Source organism: Branchiostoma floridae, chromosome 16 (assembly GCF_000003815.2).
Source record: "Branchiostoma floridae strain S238N-H82 chromosome 16, Bfl_VNyyK, whole genome shotgun sequence".
NCBI classification, from domain to species: Eukaryota; Metazoa; Chordata; class Leptocardii; order Amphioxiformes; family Branchiostomatidae; genus Branchiostoma; species Branchiostoma floridae.
In genome coordinates this window covers 10,403,865-10,419,253 of record NC_049994.1, presented here as the reverse complement: position 1 = coordinate 10,419,253, position 15,389 = coordinate 10,403,865, and the positions used below count along the sequence as shown (strand labels likewise).

At 36.6% G+C, this 15,389-nt stretch overlaps 1 protein-coding gene across 1 annotated transcript in view; it reads right to left on the bottom strand.

The window, feature by feature from the left end:
* LOC118403101 (homeobox protein Hox-C9-like) overlaps positions 1-15,389 on the bottom strand; it is a 106,903-nt gene that overhangs the window by 28,694 nt on the left and 62,820 nt on the right. The gene's annotated exons all lie outside the window — the stretch shown is intronic.

Genomic DNA, 15,389 nt, shown 5'->3' with positions numbered 1-15,389 from the left:
AGTAACAATTTCTACCAAATCGGAGATTCTACTCAACTCTGCTCTACGTGAATAAAAATGTACATTGTCTCGTTTTAACGAAAACAAAAACATCTGTTGTTTGAAATTTATAAGCGACACAGAATTAGGGCACGAATACTTGTCTGTGTATGCGAAATACAAGCCTTTCATTCATACGTAGAGAGTAACGAATATATTTACGACAATTGTATCTAGTAAAATCCAACAATTTCAATTACAGACAAAGCAATAGTCTCTTGTGGTCACAGACGTACCTCCTAATAGCTAGCGACACTTACGTCAAGCAACTATAACGAAAACATGTTCCCTTTTTAGATAGCTTTTTCGTAGCAAAAATCAACAAATGTTCAATGTGCTACTTTGCCTCACTTTTTAATAGAGAAATCATTTCTACAAAGCTGTAAATGATGATTTTGCTGAATGATATCTGATATCTGTTTAAGTGAGAGTTCAATATTTCTTTATGTTCTGTACAAATCCATTCTGCGATTGCAGTTCTGAATTAAGACAACTAGAATTGTATATTTCAAAGGCAGCTGGTTGGCTAAAAAACATACCAAGAAAAATTCGTATGTTTGTTGGGCAAAGCGAATTCTACAGGACATTCCATCAGTGTTTTCTTATTTCATTGCATAAGTCTTATAAAGATCAAGCTTTCCTTCTCGAAAGCAGAATGTGATATATATATAAATCATCTCTTCGTATTCTGTTGTGAGACTTTCTTCAAAATAAAGCAATCACGTCGCATTACAAGTATTTCTTGGGTTTTGTTTAAGCAATGACTTTGATATTCCAAGATTCTTTTCTTATAAATATCAGTCTTATAAAACCCTTGTATGGCGGAGTATCTAATTGTAACCACTAGGTTAAGTTGAATATGAAAATCCGATTTAGTATGGCTATATAGAGTATTTCATATTGATTGGGCAAATGCCGATGTACTATGCAACTAAAATTGTGACACAAAGATCTAGTCATTTCTCAAAATGCTGTCCATGTTTTGGATTATGTAAAAGGTACAAAGACATTGTAATCTGTACCTTCTGTTACCAAATGTAATTGGAATATATCATCTTGTATCTCGTCTGTTAAACTGTTGATATCATGCTCCAGAATATGACATATAAAGATACATTATTGATACAGGGGTTGTGCATGTTTTCTTTTTCATTGCCGTATGTTATATGCTATGCCAAATTTCAACGTTTCGAAATCAAAATGTCATTCTACTACAGCATTTCGTCTACAAGGTTTCTTATATGGTACTTTCGAAATGAAAGCCTATAACAAGTAGTAGAGAAATGACACAATGTATGGCATGGAATGAACGCTTTCTATGTAAAGCACAGGAAGGGTATAAGTTCCTTCTGTTTGGTATTCCGTGCGCTACGGTTATGTTATGAATTCAGGTCAATTATAAATTGTAAAAAAATTATACTGTTAAAACTGTCTCAGGGGCATGTTAGAAAACTGTCTCAGGGGCATATTAACTGTTAGAAAAGAAAATGTACCAGACTTCATTGGTTTCTGGAAATAGTAGAAATTGTCCGAATAGACCAAGGATTGACTGGATAATACACCAGACAAAATTCTCCTACTTTGCTGAAACAACATAGAAGCTAACGGGAGAGGCTGCGAACTGTACTACTGTCGGGCAGGTTGTGGAAACGAAAAATCAAAATTTATGTCAATAAACACTCACAAGCTATGATATTGATAAGTTTTTAGTACTTTTGGCGTGCTTTGCTTTGTCTTTTATATCATACTTTTCGTTCGTTTCGCCAACACTGGAAATGTAACCATTGTCTAGACAGACAATATCCCACTTATACATGCAGCAACTTATGAAGCCTTGTAAAGACTAGTATAGAAGAATTATATCATTCTTCTGGTTGGGCAGAAATGCATATTATCAGTTCTATGCTTTACTGTGAGATAGAATTGCTTTCATTCTGTAAAATATAAAATTCCTATAAAGTACACATCTCTGAGTGTTAAGGAAATTCGAAGATCATTTTGTTGAAGCTTAGTATAAGCGATTACATGTACATCTCTGTTATCGACCAAGAACCTACTGATATCGTCCTAGTCGTGCACATTTGACTACAAAAAGTGTATTCGTAAACATCACTGAGTGTCCAACATTTACGCGGATACTCAACATTGTCCCGCAATGTGCACACAGGGGAGTCCAGTTAGATTGAATTATTTGTGTCTATCCAAAATCTTTGGCAAAGTTGACTGTCAACAATATCTACAGATACACTTGTAACCCCTGACCAGCATGGTATATCTAAATTTACCTGAACCGCAGAGACTGTAACTCAAATGCATGTACAATTCTACAATCTGCTTGTCGACCAGAATTGCATATTATCATTTAAACGGAACAGAAATTGTTTAATTCGATATTCAGCAAAGATTCCCCTTGGCCAGAAGCAAGTGATTATGTGTACAGTACTACCATCTGTTTGTTGACCAACAATTATTGACCAAAAACGCCTTGTACACAGTTGGCTAAAAAATACATCTGTGTTTCATCACTCAGCATAGATACCCAACACTGCTTCACAAAGTAATGTACATACATGGGACTCCATGCCACAAGCCCAACTTGTTTGTATCTATCCACAACCTTTGGAAAAGTCGAGTGTCAACAAGAATTATACACTTTTAACCTTTGTCCAGCTTGGTATACCAGCTGATATATTTTACCGGTTACCAAGCATATGCACTGGAGTTATTGTCTCGTATTTCATCACAGTTTCTAGAATTCATCACAGTTTCTGTTGGATGTTTTGTCAACGTTGCATCAGAGTTTTTCCCATTGCATAGTATATCTTTTCCAACGCGTCATTCAAAAACTAGTGACGGGATAGCATGCTTACATATATACGCACACACACAAAAGTATACGTTCTGTCGACGTTTTTACGTTTTTTTATCCTGGCTGAGAGAAACAAGCTGATGTCTGATTTAAGCTTTTTCCATTTTCACACGAGAGTACATGTGAGTCCTGTATGTCTGGATACAGTATAGACTTGCAAATCTCTGCCCCTGTACTGACGTATATAGTAATCCAAGTTGTAGGCCTATAATGGTTGCTACATTTCTTAATTGACTACAGGTAAAGACGCTATATCAAAATATTATCTTCAAATAAGAAGATCACCAAAGAGTAAGCGAGTTATGGTCAGTATTAAAGCAAAACACATATGAGAACTAGAAAGGCCGACATTTGCTTGAGAGCAAATACAGCATATTTCAGCCATCTCCCTCCCCATGCAACAATAGACTATTTCAAAATCACCCATTTGAAAAATCACTTTTACTAATGGCGGTTTAACCCAAAAATGAATCTTACAAAATTCCCCCGTTCAACTTCAAGAATGGACTCCAGTGCACCCTATGTGAATTTGCACAATAGACCAGTCCAGAAATACTCCCACTGAAACCTTGGCCTTTTGAATAAGAAACCAAATCCAAAATTGAATTCAGCAAAAAAGGTCCCAGTGCATGAAAAGGTATAATAGACCAGTCTAAAAACACTTCCACTAAAAATTGAATTTTGAATCATCACCACCCGTCCAAACTGAATTTGAAAAAATCCCCCTTCCGTGTGCAAAAAATGGATTCTTCCATGTAAAGTAGAGCAGTCCAAAAATACATCCGCTAAAATAGGACTTTGACATAATCACTGAAGTCCCAAAAATGGATTTAAAAAAAAGCCAATAGATTTTTAAAAAATCCCCCCTCCATGCAAGAATGGACTCTTCCAGCACACCCATTTAAAATTGCAAATTAGACCAGTCCAAAATAACCCTGCTGAAAGACTTTGACAAACTAGAAGTCACCAAAGTCCAAAATATGAATTTAAAAAAATCCCCCCTCCGTGCGAGAATAGACTCTTCCAGCACACCTTCTGTAAAACTGCAAAATAGACCTGTCCAAAAATACACCCACTGAAAGACTTCACCAGTCCGAGGATGAATTTTAAAAAAAATGAACCCCTCCGTGTAAGAATGGACTCTTCCAGATAACACCGGACTCGCTGATTGGCTGTCACCCTCCCCCCCCCCTCTTTAGGATATAGATTCAGGCTAAGTGATTGGTTACCTATCTAATTAGATTAAATAGACATATATGCCAGAAGGTGCAATCTGCAGCTGGGGTCAACGACCTTAAGGTCATTGACCCCTGTGGCTATTGGAAAAAAAATCCCCAAATCTATCATTTTGACGTAGTCTATGACAAAAATTATACATGTGTCATTTGAATGAATATCTGGTGCACCATTTTACCAAAATTTAGGTCATTTGGTTTTAAAACCAGAGCACAAGAGCCAAAAGTGTACTTTTTGGTCATAAAATGGCCAAATAATCGTAAAATTAAGCATTTTGTTGTACTGTATGCCTCAACTGTTAATGAATCCATGTGCGCATATGTCTAGGGCACTCCTATACTAAATTTCAGGTCATCCGGTTCTAAAACCAAGGTACAGGAGCCAAAAGTGTCCTTTTTTGGTCAAAAAATGACCAAAAAATCGCAAAAATAAGCATTTCGTTATACTGTACACCAAAAGTGGTATTGAATTTGTATGGGGGAATTATCAAAGCACATCTGTGACAAATTTCAGCTCATTCGGTTATAATACCAGGGTACAGGGGGCCCAAATATACAGTTTTGGTCTTAAGATGACCAAAAAACCTTAATAAAATCATTTTAAAGGTAGATATGAAAAAAATGAAAAAAACGTCTGGGGATATTGACCCACTCTACCCTTGTGTCAAATTTCAAGTCAATCGGTTCAGGAACAACGGAGATACCGTGTTCCGAAGATTTGACAGGAGAAAGAAAGAAAGAAGAAAGAAAGAAACATTACGAATACAATATATTTCACCATACCTATGGTATGGCTGAAATATAAATACACAAAAAGGTCCAATGACTAAAAAGATACATAGGAGTCCAGGAATCTGATCGACTTTAATGCGGTTGTTGTGATCTCGATGAGTTTTCTTCCCAATGTAGATGTTATTCTAGATGTTAAAAGCTTTAGCTAAAAGATATTCTTACTGTTGGTGAAAAACGCTTCCCGATGTATATTTCTATTCCATAATATGACCATAAGATTATGAACATGTAACGTAATGTGTTCTACACACATTTAATATATTATCCATGGATAAAGAATATCATCAGTCAACGCTCCAACTACCTAGCTGAAACCATTCCACTCTGCTAGACTCCATTGCTCATATGAATCCTAGACTATAATGTGAAGATACCAGATTCCGTGGTGCTACTCAAATGTAATGTATTTACTCTTTTTTAAGAGAGTTGTTTTGTCATTGATGAAGTGCAATACATAAAGGTTTGCTGATGGTCAGAGAATTGACAAGGTACAAGAATAGATACCAAGGCCGAACGCTATCCTTGGACATTTGTCTTTTTGTGTGAGGGATATACAAGTGTTTAAACCATCTACAATGATGTTTCAGAGATTGATAGCTTAAATACCCAACCGAACAACTTAATTCTACTCTTCTAAACTCTAATCGTAGTTTTGCAAATTTTGCTCATTTTTAGAGGAGCAACATGTAATGAAACTCCCGTATCGTTGGCGATTTTATCTTTAGGCGATCAGCCTGAATTGTTTATATCTATCCAAAATCTACGACAAAGTCAACTGTCAACAAGAACTATGCACTTTTAAACTCTGTCCAGCATGGTATGTAAGTATCTCAGATGCAATGTTTTACCAGGCATGTACAGTAGAATTCAACACAGTTTCTTTCTGTTGGATGTTTCGTAAACGCTGCATCATAGGCTTGTCCATTGCAAACGATATCTTTTTCAAGACATTATTCAAAACTATTGACGGGATAGCATGCTCGTTCTATCAAAGGTTATAGGTTTTTTTTAAATCTTTGGCTGAGAGAAACAAGCTAGTGTTTGAATCAAGCTTTCATTCCTGTTTCACATGTGAGTACAGTCCTGTATGCCTGGAAACAGTGTAGACTTGGAGTTTTCTGCAACTGTACCAATGCAAGTAGTAGGGAATACTACAATCATTTTATTGACTGTAGGTAAGAACGCTGTACCAAATATTATCTACAAATAAACACACAAAAAATTAGTATATGTACCTAAGGGTACAGAGAACATGGTTAGGTTCAAATCAAAGAAATGCGCAAAGAAAATTTGAAATTCTGATAACTAAAGAGCACATAACCGTTCAGGAAAATGTGCAAACTCTCGGTGCGGTTGTTGTAGTCTCAATTCGTTTTCTTTCCTAAAGTAGCGAAATGATTATTACATCGTACGGAATAGCTACATTTCTTGATTCGATGCGCCTTTTCATATACAATCTACATATCAAGTACACAAAGAAACTGTATTGATATGCCAAACTTTAACCAAAAAGTACAGCAATATTCTGAGGGTCAACAACAAACTAAAAAAGAGGAATCAAAAATAAATCTTGAAATTCTACTTACCAAACCGTACATAGGGGTCGATGAAAATGGTTAACTGCAAGCGTGTTAAACCTTTCGATGCGGTTTATGTCATAGTTTTTCATTTTCTTCCCCAAGTAGCAAAAGGATCTGTATTACAAGTGTGCTGTGGTATCATCACCAACAAACATTTTTCGGTCAAAGAAGATCAAAACATAGCTACAAAATCCAGACGTGTCCCTTCAACAAGTGGTCGACAGAAACGTTATAGAAAAGGGTAGTCTTAGCCAACGGTTTTGTGAGCGTATTTTGTTTTCTCCCCAAAGCAACGAATACATTAAATTTTACTTTACCATGTGTACTATTGCAGTGGCAATAGTATGATCACTAACAAACAGTATTTGTTAAAAGAAGCTCCCAATATATTTTCATTCCATAATATGGCCATAAGAGCATGAGTATGTATGTGTTCTACAGATAGGAACTCCGGTTCCAATTTGGTACCTGCATTTCAGGCCACTCATTCGGTACAGGACTAAAAACCAAGGAACACAATCCTTGGAGATCCATTTGTCTTTCTGTGTGAGTGATTCCAAGCGTGAAAACCATTTACAACACACGGCAACTGCTTCTGAGCCTGCAAGATTAATCAGACTCTCACCTATAATTCTAGGAGCAACATGCATTGACATGAAACTCCCGAATCGTTGGCGATTTTATCTTTCAAGAATATGCATGAGGCTTCTTTCATACAGTAGAAGATATATCGATTTCATGTGCTTAGTGTTGCCTGAAATATAGGTTTAGACCATCTTCAATTATAACACGCCCTCTTCAATCAGTACACTTCTATGGGTACCCCAACATGTTTACAATCATACTGTGAGAAATTTGGTAAAGCTTATATCACTATTATATGATAGATTTTCTTTTTTTTTTCGTGTGAAAAAAGCAGAAATTATTGTCACGTCTTCACTAACCAGAAATCAAATAAGACACGTAAAAATATTTCATCTGTTAATGATATAGACCGTCTATAGCAAGGCAAGTTTGTATTGACACCAGTACCTTTACCACAGCCCTTTCCACTAGACGGCGATCGCGCTGCGCTCTCACTGCGACCTAAATAGCTTTCGCTGTCACACTAGGTATATCATATCAAACGTAAAAGTGTGACGAACAACAAAACACAGTAATGCTAAAAAGATTCGTTTCTTTTGCCAACAATTCGTTGAGGGATCTGTCGTAGGTCACAGAGAGCGAACTTAGATTAGATCAGTCACAACAGTTATTATTTTAGCAATGTTTTAGTATTATGTGTCATTTGAAAGCTTAGCGTTGACTCTTAAGAACGAAATAAAGTTGCACGATCCTACCTTCAAAAGTTGAACACCAAAGCTGTCTATGTGAGCGTGTCTCAAAAAGAAAATCCACAGCGAGCAGTGTCTTACGTTTGCAGTGAAATTGGAGCTCGCGAATATACGACCACAACAAACTGGGTAACACAGTAAAGATATAATCCAAATGCTATCTCTCAAGCAGAAATAATGTTTAACCTTATTGTCTACATACGAATATCTCGATCTATGAAGTCAATATGTGCTCATTTTTCAAGTTGTTCGCTGCTAGAGGAATCTGGATTCTACCGTGTACCGATATCAAACTGATAGTCAACTGCCAAGTTGTGTTGGCTGCGCTCTGGCACCTTCCAAGTTCCAACATAGATATGCACTGAGGTGAGAATATAGCCGCCCTTTAGTACGTATAATTACACTTTATAAGTGGTAAAATGGGTGGCTAAATAACAACCCTAGGTAACAAAACACAATAGAACGTTTGATACAGGGATTCTGCATGAATGAATAGGAACATTATTTTGTTTTAACGAAAACAACAACATCTGTTGTTTGAAATGTATAAACAACACATATTTAGGGCAGGAATACTAGTGTGTGTATGCGAAATACAAGGATTGTATCTATATGTAGAGAATAACAAGTATATCTACTCTACTCTACTCTATATCTTCGAAAATCGTATGTTGTAAAACTGACAATGGTTTTCAATTATAGACAAAGCAATAGTCTCGTGTGGCCACAAAGATACCTTTAAATAGTCTTCTCTTCTTCTTTCGGTTAGGCTGCCAACCTCATCTTTTTGAGGATTCTGCAGCCGTCAGCGGATGTTAGACACTTACTGTTAGCAGTTTTAACGAAAAAAAATCCCATTTTGAATTGCGATATATTATTTGTGGCAAAAATCAACCAATGTTTCATGGGGCTGTTTTTAGTCTCATATATATACATATAGAAATTATTCCTGCAACAATGTAAATGGTGATTTTTCTGAATGATATATGATGTCTGATTTACTGAGAGTTCAACAATGTTGGCATGCTTAGCTTTAATTTTTGCAGAAATCCATTCTCAGATGGCATTTTTTGAATTAAGGCGGCTATTGGCTAGACAACATCAAAGAACGATTCGTATCCGTTTGTTGGGCAAAACGAATTCTACGGAAATTCCTCAAGTGCTTTCTCTACTCAACTCTACTCTGATTTCATTGCATTAGTCTATGCATATCACACACAAAAAACGAAATGATCATTAAATTGTTGCCCTTTTGCAAAACGGAAAACGGAATATGATAGGTACAAACTAGCTTCTTATAATGTTGTTATGAGACTTCCTTCATGAATTCAAAATATCAGGACGCAGTGCAAGTATTTTGGATTTTGTTTTAAGCAATGACTTTGGTATTCCAAGATTCTGCACTAACAAATATCAGTGTTACAAACCCTTATATGATAAAGTATCTCCCCTGTAACCTATATAGTTGAATGTGGAAATCTTATTCAGTAGGTAGATATCAAGTATTTGACATTAATTGGGAAACTGACGATGTACTATGCAACTAAAATTGTACCAACAAAGATTTGATCAGTTCTCAAAATGCTGCCCACGTTTCTTAAAAAGTAAAATGTTTAAAGACATTGTACCTTGTACTTTCTGTTACCAAATGTAATTGAAATAAATAATTCTATCTCTCGTCTGTTAAACTGTTAATATAGTATATTGGAAAATTGTCTATATAATACTTTCTTAGTACTGGGGTGCTGCGTGTTTTTTCTCTATCGTTTGCTTTGCGGCAGTTTACGTGTAGAGAGTGTCGTTTGAGTTTGTCGTATCTGATATTCTATGTTATGCTGTAAGTTTCAAGGTTTCTGAATCGAAATGTTAGCCAACTATATAGCATTTCGTCTGCTAGGTCGTTGGTATCGCACTTCAAATGAAGGCCTATAGCAACCTTGTCTAAGTAAATGATTTTTACACTGTCAAACTATCTCAGAGTAGTTTCTACCGCATTTCCTACTATTGGAAGAAGAAGAAGTACCAGACTTCATTGGTGTCTGAATGAATGTCTCCACTTTTCGAGAGCAAGAACACACTGGATGATATACCAGGAGAGCTGGCCGGAGAGGTTGAAAACTGTACTCCTATTGCTAGAGTCAGCTTTCCCAACCAGGGCCCTGTCGGGCTAGTTGCGGAAACGAAAATGTATGTTAATAAACACACACAAGTTGTCAAATGGAATGATTTTTTTATACATTTTGTGTGTTTTGTTTTGTCATTTGTATCATACTTTTCGTTCGCCAATACTGCCCACCGATTGGATATGTGAACCTAGCATACGGGGGGCTAACTCCACTGGCATATTATTTCAGACAATTTCCACTATTTCTACAGTAACTTTTGAAGTCTGGTAAAGACGAAAGAAAGAATGAATCAAACTAATATTCCTCTGGTTGAACAGAATTGCAGTGCAGAGATATGATTATTAATTAAGAATGAATTTGTTTCGTTCTGTAAAAAACGAACGAGAACTGAGTTTCCATCCCTGAGTGTGTAGCAAATATTCCCTTGGTTGCAAGCTTGGCAAGCGATCTCATGTACAAATAGGCAACTACGAAGCACCACGTAGAGAAAAGTACCGAGAGTCTATATCTTGTGGAGAAATAGACGGACATCAAGAACAAAAAGAACTATACCCTTTTTACCATTGACCAGCACGGCATAATAGTACATGTACAGAACTACTATCTGACTGTTGACCAATAACTTACTGATATCGATAGAGGGCGCCATGTGCACAGTCAGCTACAAAAAGTACATGGGTAATTCGTAACTCTACTCTACTCAACTCAACTCAACTCAACTCAGCTCTACTCAACTCTACTCTCAATCAATCAATCGTTCGCATGCATCATATGTTGATGCGTGGCGGCTACAGACAGTTCAGACAGTTCTCGCCACGTTGTTCTACACTAGGCGTGGACAGTCCAGTCGGATCTGGGGACCCCCAGCTCCTGGAGCGTGTTGAAGACCTGATCTTCCCATCTCCCTTCTCTACTCTACTCTAATGTACATACACGGGACTCCAGGCAATCAGCCTGAATTGTTTAATTTGTGTCTATCCACAATCTTTGGCAAAGTCAGCTATCAATAAGAACTACACACTTTTAACATTTGTACCGATATACCAGTACCTCAAGTGCAATAATTTACCAAGCATGTGTACTGGAGTTATTGCCTTGTAGTTACAGTAGAAATCATCACGGTTTCTGTTGTTTGTTTCATCAGAGATTTGCCCATTGCATGCTAAATATTTTCCAACACATCATTTGGAAACTAAAGACGGCATAACATCCCTATATACATGCAAACACAACCTTACATTATACTTTTCGTTGAAGTTCTTAGATATCCTAAGAGTAACAAGCTGATGTATAAGTCAGGCTTTTCCTGTTTCACATGTGAGTACAGTCCTATAAGTCTGTAAACAGTATAGTCTTACATTTTTGGCTTCTGTTACTGTATCGATGCATATCGTAATGCAAGTTGTAGGGATTGCTACATTTCTTTACTGACCACAGGTAAGTACGCTATACCAAATATTATTTTCAAATAAACACAAAATTTTTCAAATGCACCATATGGTACAGCGAGTATGGCAAGCTCTGAACCACAAAGGAGAAATGCACAAAAAAAAACTTACAATTCTAATAACCGAAAAGTACATAGGCGTCCAGAAAAATGTTTGATGCGGTGATCTCAATTCATTTTCTTCCCAAAGTAGTGAAATGATTCCAATGTACATCGTATTAAAATTTTCTTACGGTCAACTACAAACCACAAAATAGGAATGAAAAATAAATCTTGAAATTCTACTTAGGGGTCCATTTAAATGGTTAGCTGCAAACATGCTAAAACGTCCGTTACGGTTTTGTGATGGTATTTCATTTTCTCCCTAAAGTAGCGAATGCATTCCAATTTTACTACCAAGTGTACTATGGTGTTATCAACAACAAACAGTATTCGGTCAAAGAACAAGACAAAATTATAGGTAAAAATCTACCTGATTTGTCCCTTCAACAAATGGGCGACAAAGACTTTGCAGCAAACGGTAGTCATAGTTTGAAGTATCAAAGTTTTAGTGTATTCTCCACAGGTTATTATCAATTGAACTCCGCATTCTAGTCAGAAATTCGCATACATGGGACGACCAGATTGAAAACTCATGGAGAAAAACAACAACACATATTCCACTTTCTGCGTACGTATATACCATCGTTAGAAATAATCGATAATCATCACAATTTCACACCAATTGTAATCATCCTTCATTTAAGATACTGTATGCTAGACGAAAAGATGACTGTTTTTCTATATTAGAGAGCTTTTCTAAAAGACCTAGGTATATTCGCTATGTAGCTTGACTAAAATAGCGCTCCTAGCGGCCGGCCCTACCCCAGCCAGGGAGAGTTGTGATAACCACAATGAGTCTAAACGTTTGTTCGATTCCCAACAGACTTTTTTCCAGAATATGGCCATAAGAGTATGATGTATGTTCTGCATACTTTCTATCTTTATCCATAAATTCAGTATATGATCTTATCCTCGTGGGCTACGATTTCAGTGTACCAGACTGCGTGGTGCTACTGAAGTATTTCAAATGTAATGTATTTACTCTTTGGTACTACAGAGGTTAAGTTGTTGATAAAGTGCTGTGATCTAACATCAAGTTTTGCTGATTGTAAGAGATTGAGACAATTCAAGGATAGATACCGGGGAATTGTCTACTTCATTGTACCTAGAGATTCATTTGTCTTTCTGCGGCAGTGATATCCAAGCGTTAAAAACTTAACACAGTACTGCTGCTTCTGAGATTACTAGATTATTTTGAATATTGCCCATCTCATCTATAATTGGAGGAGTATCATGCGACATGATACTTGTGTATCATTTGCAATTTTATCTTTTACGAATAAGCATGAAACCTCCCTCTTGCATACAGTAGAAGGTATGTAGGGGTCGTCTAAAACATAGGTTTGTACAACAACTACACGACCTCTTCAATCAGTACACCTCTTTTATAGGTACCTTAACGTGTTCATAATCATAAGATTCTGAACATTTTGGTAAAGCTTATATCATTATTATAAGATAGATTTGTCCATTCCCGCTGCTTGGAAAAGCCGATAGTAATACCACGTGGTAGGATTCGCTAGCAACGTGATGCCTACTCCTACCCAACCGAAAACTCTACTGTACTCTACTCTACTCTACTCTACTCTACTCTACTCTACTCTACTCTACTCTACTCTCTAAACTAGAATAAAACTAAAATAATACACTGAAAACATTCATGAATCTGCTAATATACATCATCTTTAGCAAGACAGGTATGTATTGCCATCTGTACACTAAAGGCCCCCTCTCACTTGACGTGCGGCACGCTTGCGGCATTGCTGCGTTCGTTCACTGCGGTACTGTTTTGTTATTTTCTCCGATTTGTTATAATTCAGATATTGCGCAATACGTAAAAGTGTGACATAGAAGACCACAAAATACACAACAAGTAAGAAAATTCGTTCTTTATCTCTGAAATTCGTTGAGCATCTTCCGAACGCAGCAATGCCGCAAGCGTGCCGCACGTCAAGTGAGAGGGGGCCTTTACGAGTACCATTAAACTATACTCAACTCAAAAGTTCTAAAACATATATATAATCAGTCATATCTCCGTATTCATCTTATCAATACCACAGTATTATGTATCATTTTAAAGATTATGCATCAATATTCAGAACGAGATCAAATGTTTTCATGATCCTACCTTTAAAGGTTGAACACCAGAGCTGGCAATGTAAGCGTGTCTCGAACACAAAAGTTCTGAAAATCCCAGCCAACACGGTGTCTGCCGTTTGCGGTGCAATTCCATCACTTGTTTTGGTTGCCCGCCTACGAAATGAGCCATGGGACTCATTTCATTATATCACTTGAAATGTAAATATGCAAATTGTAAATAGTAAAGTATGAGACATATGACCAAGGGAAATTTCGGCACTTTTTTTGACGAGACCTACTCGCATAAGTGGTCCTGGAGCTTAGCCCGCGAATGTAGGATCATAACAAACTGGGTATCACTGTAAAGGTATCATCCAAATAATATCTCTCAAGGATAAATAGTGCTTAACCTTATTCTCTACATACGAATATCTCGATCTCTGAAGTCAATGTGTTTTTTATTTTGTCATATCTTAGCCGGCCGCTGTTTAGGGATTCTGGGTTCTGTTGAAATCAGACTGGTAGTCAAGTTATGTTGGCTGCGCTCTGGCACCTTCCAAGTTCCAACATAGATATGCATGGAGGTGAGAATATAGCCGCCCTTTAGTACAGATAATTACACCTTATAAAGTGGTAAAAGGGGTGGCTAAATAACAACGCTAGGTAACAAAACATTCAGTCAATTCAGGTAAATTCAGGGGTTATCAGACCGTTTGATACAAGGATTCTGCATGAATGAATATGATGAGCAGTATTTTGTTTTAACGAAAACAACAACATCGGATTCATGAAATTCATGAACGACACAGAATCAAGGCACGCATACTAGTCTGTGCATGGGAAATACAAGACTTTCATCCATACAAAGAGAATAATGAGTATATCTACAATTGTATGTAGTAAAACCTACAATTGTTTTTCAATTACAGACAAAGCAATAGTCTCGTGTGGCCACAGACATACCTCCAAATAGTGGCTGCGTACTTTTAACTTGGACACTTACAGCTAGCTAGCAATTATAACAAAAAGTTTCCCTTTCGAATCGTCAGAGGTTGTTTGTTGCAAAAATCAACCAATGTTCAATAGGGCTATCCGCTTTTGCCATATTTCTTTACAGAAAATATTTCCTGCAAAACTGTAAATGATGTTTTTTCTTAATGATGTATGATATCTGTTTTAGTGAGGGTTCATTATTGTCTAAATACATACCTTTTTTTCTGTACAGATCCATTCTGAGGGGGCAATTCTGAATTGAAGACAACTAGAATTGTATTTTCCAATGGCAGCTGTTGGCTAGACAACATACAAAGAGCATTTCGTTTTCGTTAAAACGAATTTGATCAATACTTTCTGGTTTTAATGTATAACTCCGTGCATATCACAAAAAAGTTTGCGTCCGGAGCGTTCTACAAATAGTTGTTATTTTCAAAAACGGAATATGGTATGCACAAACCACCTTCTTGTAATGTCGTTATGAGACTTCCTTCAAAATAAAGCGATCACTTCGCAGTACAAGTGTTTCTTTGATTTTGTTTTAGCAATGACAAGATTCTATACTAATAAAAAGCAGTCTAATAAAACTCTTATATGACGGAGTATCTTTCTGTAACCTTTATTTAATACTTAGAATATGAAAATCTGTTTTAGTAGGTGGACATTGAATGTTTGACATTAATTGAGCAGTAGTTGCACTTACAATAGTAACACAGAAATTATTCACTTCTCAAAATTTCTGTCCACATTTTGGATTATGCTACAGGTATTAAGACAGTGTAATTTATACCTT